The following is a 6,374-nucleotide window of genomic DNA, read 5'->3' on the forward strand; positions in this document are numbered from 1 at the left end:
AGTACAATAAGATTACATAGTCGAATCCGCCACTAGCCCTGCAAAATTCAGTGGTTAATGAGATTACGAAACATACGCAGTACTTTACAGTAATATTGTCACTCCTGAAAATATAATATTATTCTTTCCAGGATGTCATTAAAACTCTGTAACTTATCTATACGTGTCTGTGATCGAAACTCACCTCCTGTGTGGCAAGACAAAAAGTTGTACAATCTGCTAATAATATATCAGTATGAGTTAGGTCAAAGAAAGGATGTTTAGGGAACCTATTTTTAATCCGCAGGTATAACTTTTGAAAAATGAAGTATTGTGGAAAGCTGGATCAAGCATTTGTACTTCTGTTTGCTAAAAGAAAAAAAGGTAACCAAATAACAGGTTTTACGCTGGTTCTGAAAATAAATTGTTTTCTTTTTCTTTACAGTTCGTGTAGGGAGAATTATTGTTTTAAGCTTTCCATATACGAATTTTCAAGGGGAATTTCTTCCTTAGAATCTTGGAAGGATCGATTTTAATATCCCTGGATGTAAAAGGAGTAGACGGGTAATATTTGTCTTTTGTTTCTTAGCGATTATCTTGGTTCTACTTGGATTTGATCTGAGTATCGCAGTAGGAATGGGTGCTTCAGTACGCGCTCACGTAGTCGGGAAGCGATATTTCTACCTCTTCACTCCAGTACTCGATTTCAATCCGCGATGAGCTGGCCAGATGCAGAAAACTTGTAATCCATCCAACAATGTGACATAATGGAATACGAGACAGCGTTCACAAACAGGGACCTTCTCACGAGATGTAACTTATTACAGTTTCAAAATGCACCCTCGCAAGCTGACGTGCTTGCTTGTTTGTAGGCAGAAGGTAATCGAGGATACAGATGCAAATGTTTGCAGATCGCAAACGTGAAAGAAATCCTGGATAATCAGACGATCTTTTGTTTACTGTTCGTGCCGGAGACTGCGCTGACGACGTACATGAGTAGGGGTGTACAAAACGTTAATATAATAAAATTATTTCATTATTATAATTCATTCTAATTTTATTTAAATTAATTTCACTTTTATTGAAACACTTTTATCTATCGATAATAATGTTATAGCATAAAAAATATATTTGAAAATAACTTCCGTTATCCTTAAAGCTATTTTAGCTAAAAAAATATATATATATTTAAAACTACAGAGAGAGGTTGCAATATTTTCTTTCCTTTATCACCAAAATGGATAATGTAAAAGAAATTTGCTTGAAAGTAGCTGTGACTTTTAGTTTTAATAATGTAATGAAAGTGTTTTCCTTTTAAGGGGTTAGGTACTGCTTAAAGCAGTAAAATTTTTAGAAATATTCAACATTTATTTCCTCCATTATTGTATCTTGTACAATAATGAAAATTGGTGTGTGTAAAACACTATCATTCTGCTATATAAAAAAATATATTTTTACGATTTAAAAAATATTTATTTATTTATTTATTTTCATAATTCAAAATGGTGGCAGTTCACTGTGCAGTGATGAAGCGTTTCCCTTATAAATCATAAACTTGTTAACTTTTTCATGTTCTCTCTCTTTTATTTTATTGCTGAAACTCATGTTTACAATATCACGCTCTTTTAACTACATTACTTAATAAATAATATTTTTTTTATTTTGTGTTAGAAGAAAATACTGATATTTGGCCATTTTTTAAATGAATTTATTTTTATCAGGCAATCTATCAAAGGTAGGGAAGTGATCTTGCATCATATTGTAGATGTGACAAAAAAATTGTATCACAGAATATTGGGTAGTTTTTTAGTTATGTGGGAAGTGCTTCATCACTGCACAGTGAACTGAATTTTGAAAAAAAAATGTAAATAATTTTTTAAATCATAAAAATATTTTTTCATATAGCAAAAGGACAGTGTTTTACACATACTAATTTTCATTATTGTACAAGATATAGTAATGGAGGAAAAAAATGTTGAATATTTCCACAATTTTACTGCTGTAAGCTATACCTAAAGCAAGAAGTGACAGGGAATTCATAGAATCTCTGTAAGACGTCAAAGACCCAACATTGAGTTCACACAAACTCTGACTTGAATTGTGGTTTTCTGTTAAAGAACAGTGATCTATATTATGCAAATTATTCAAGTAGAATGGTTTTTCACTGACTAATACAGCAGGACATTTTACGCTATTTTTCAAATCAGTTTTTATTTCTTAAAGTTGACTGTGGCAGCTAGCTTTCTGTTGGTCACTTTTCCTCTGTAGTATTTACACATTTGCTATGTTCAATGAGGTTTCCGAGGGGAATATTTTTAAGATTATTAAATCAGATTTCATTGTGTTGGTTTTTCATGCATGTAGTCATATTTTAAAATATGAAAAATTAAAAATAACTTTAGTGATTGTAGTGAACGGGTTCTTCAGATTTTATTGTCCGTAGGTATGTGAATTGTGTAGTTGTATGAGGCATACAACAAACGATATTTTAAGGGGGATAATTGGTCACTCACTACATTATGTGAAATCTCTGTGACGAGCTTCATAAATCAAAGATGTATCCAGGATTTTTGTCTTGGAGGGGGCCAAGAAAGAGACTATACATTTTCAGAAATAATGGACTTTATATTCATCTTTGTAAACGACTGTGCTTCCTGTTTTTATGTCATGACGTGCTATCAATATAAATGCCAATTAAAAATACTCCGAACACATTCAACATTAAATGTAACATGTTTCAGTAAAGATCTCTCGAGGCCCTCTTTCTTGATATGTCCTTGCCAAAATGAACATCTAGAAGCTTGGCAGGTCGACATTACATTAATCTTATGATGGGACCATAGTTGAATAGGGTCCAAGAATACCCAGCATAACTCTGGAGTCTTTCTAGCCTGGATAACAATTTAACTGAGACTTGGTAAATATTTTTGTAAAGATTTATGCAGCCCGCAACATTCTGTGGTAGCAATAATTATTTATGTAACTACAAGACATATTCCGAGTCGGTGGGATTGTATGAGGCAATAGAGCGCAATAGAAGGCTTTTCTCACGGTTACTTTCTCACGACAAACCTACTGGATCAAATCTCGTCACTTGATTGTAATGTAGCAATCTGTTACCCTATAGACGGTGTATACGGATCTTCTCAGTCGGTGAACTCCATTAATTGCACATTTTACTCTGTTGGCAGATAAATAAAATTCACTTTCCTATTCAGCTGGGGATTATGATTCCTCCCGCAGCATTAATAGCGTGCACCTCAACTGTTGTGGGCATCCAGTCAAGATCAAGAAGTGTAACTTTGCAGAAATGTTTTAATCAAACATTAATTAAGATATTACATTAGCAAATGCAGGTGTATACTCTATTTTATTTCAAGGAGTGAAGTTCGGTGGCTCCTTTGAACACCCACTTACAGATTTATGACTTCCTACACAAACAACTCTGACAATTCCATCCTGTCCCCTCGTCCCAACATTGCACAGTTGCCACAATCCTGGTGACCCTCGAAATGAGACTGACGGGATTCTGGAATTCGGAAAAGATGTAGCAACTCTGCCTCCACGTGGATTTGACCAGAGCCTGTCAATTCTTCTGAGCAAGGATTGTGATTGGTTATTGACAGGAGAAGACAAGATTTCCGTCGCCGTAAAGAAGACATTTATTTATGACAACCAATTAGTAGGGGGCAGTAGAAGATCTGTCGGCAAAGTCCTTTCTATGAAACTGCACTCCATGAAAAAAAATAGAGTATACATGTTGTATTCATCAATAATACCACGACAAACAAGTTTTGCATACATTGATAATATGGTGAATGTCTTGTACAGACACAGAAACAAAATTTGGGTCACCAAGTTCCAGTTATAACATACTGCGCATCCAAATGTTGTTTCTGAGGCTGTACAATGATTTCGGAAGTCAATTATCAACTAATAAATTGACTATGCAGTCTCATACAATCAATTCTTCTCTGCGTTAGATTTAAATAATACTGTTAGATTCGAATAAAATACGTGTATTTTTGTGCCTGAAATTTTATGTAATTACAATCACCAATACTTACGAGTGAGACCATATCATACAATTGCCATCATTAATTAAATCTGTCCAGTGGCGAAGACTTCAGAGTTGGTCATATATAAAAAGAAGCCAACGAAAATTAACTTCTACAAAAGTAAGACACAACATACTGTTTGAGCGCCAGGTCTGAAACCGCGCCATATGAGGAAGTGGGGAGCGGGGATACGTGCCTGATCAAGTATAGTACAGCCTGTCAGGTTACACGCCGCTTTCCTGCTGCGGTTTCAGAGCTGGCGTTCAGACAGTAGACATTGTATTGCCATAGCTTCTTTCATAATAACATATGAGAAAGTGAACGTTGATAAAATTCTAAACCAGACTGTTATAGTCCTCAAGTTAAAACAACTTAACATAAGTATGCATTGAAGATTTAGACCGGGTATAATAAATTATTCTGTGACTATTATACAATTAAATGAAGTACGTGTAATTTTCTTCCCGAGGGACGTTTCCACGAAACAATTTTATACGAAACTTGAGCGTGGGGTATTAGTTAACATATTATTTCAGTCTTAATTGTCTACCTGCCAAGATTTTCACCTTTTGTACAATATTTCCTTATTGCATGCAACGTAACCCTTCCTGTACTCGTGAGTGTGGTGGAAGGTTGTGCATCGACTTTACACAACCCGTCAGCGCTTAATTTGTGGTTCTCGACATGTGAGATGAGTGAATACGTCACTATAATGTGTGAGTGTTTTCAATGTCATCTAGTAGTGACTTGATTTTCTTTGAGAGAAGGTTTTTTATCTTTGAGCTTGAAACTTCTTACACATTATTAAATTATTTGTTAATTACATTTATTTTCCTGATTGCTGAATCCTTTACTAATGGAAAAAACTTCACGATTCGTCGAGAGATTATAATATTCTTCTTGCACGAAAGAAATGTATTTTCCATGCGCAGAATGAGTGTTTCGGAGACTGCTGAAACTGAGGCATGAGAATTTTCGTGATAGCACATAATATAACTTATCAAGAACTGGAAGAAATGTTTCATACTTGCGAGTAAAATAGGCCTATGTTATGATGAAATTAAGTGAAAATGTTATAACATATTTATCGTGATGCATGAATGAGAAATTAACATTTTCTTATAATGTTTCGTAAATGAGGCTTGAAATTTTTCGCGTTGATGTAACAAAGCGTCACTTTTTGTAATGATTCTCTTTAAAGTATTTAAGTAATTGAAATTTCTTAGTATTACGGTCTTACTTATAAACCATGTATAATTTTATACGAGATTTATGCAGAGTTGGAAGAGAAAACGTTACTAATAAACCATGCATAAGCGATGGATGTATAAGCAGCGTGTAACTATACAAGGGAATTGCTTCGAAGTAGTTATACACATGAAACTTCCTGTTTAAATGTTGTATATAAAGAAAAAATGGCAACCTTTAACAGCTGTTCTTATCGATTGTCATTTTACGATGATGGTTGCCTTGTAACCACAGAAGAACAAAACAAAGAACACGGAATAATTAGAATGATATTGCTGTAGCTGTTCTCTTTGTTGAAAATAAAGCGTGGTAATCGATCAGGCTCAGTTGTACTATCGATACTTTGCGCAGCACACTATCGGATGCAATATGGAATCGCAGTCATTCAGTTACCTTTCGTAATAAAATAATGACGAAAATATGACAGCTGTGCAACTGTTATGTTGTTATACACAACATACGTAGTGATTATTAGTCAGGAATTTACACACGACTTATAGACATGCTATTCGCTGTGTAAGTATAAGACAGTTAAACGTCTGTGTAAGAGTTTTTATTAGTAGGACCGTTAGTCTGTAGATCGGTAAGGACTGATGTAAGCTGTGACCTAACTAAACCTAGATAAAATATGGCCTTATAGCAACGCTAATGATCCCAATATTAATTAGTGTATACATGAGATGCTATGGTGTGGAGAATGAGATTAGCTCATAACAATTAGATTCACTGTGATACTTTCCTGGACGAGATATGTGCGATAAATTTCGCCTGAAACTTTCTATCGGGTAGGGTTCTTTTAAGGTAAAGATATCTGCTTTACACATTAACATTGGGTGAAAAAGAGGTAGAGCTCCATTCTTTCATGACCTCCGACCGCCTTTACCCGGGAAAGATCCGGTACTCAACAGAAGGCTGAATGGATCCCGTGGCCACGGGGTTCTTTTACTTGTCGTATCTATGACATGGGAACCCCAGTTTCACTTTTTTTTTTTTTAAGGCGCCCTCAGTAGGCTTTTACACCGCGAACCTCTAATTCAGTAACAAGAAAGGTAACGACAACATGTTAATATGCTATCATTGCAATATAAA

The sequence above is a fragment of the Periplaneta americana genome, chromosome 5, assembly GCF_040183065.1.
Source record: "Periplaneta americana isolate PAMFEO1 chromosome 5, P.americana_PAMFEO1_priV1, whole genome shotgun sequence".
In the NCBI taxonomy this organism is placed as follows: Eukaryota; Metazoa; Arthropoda; class Insecta; order Blattodea; family Blattidae; genus Periplaneta; species Periplaneta americana.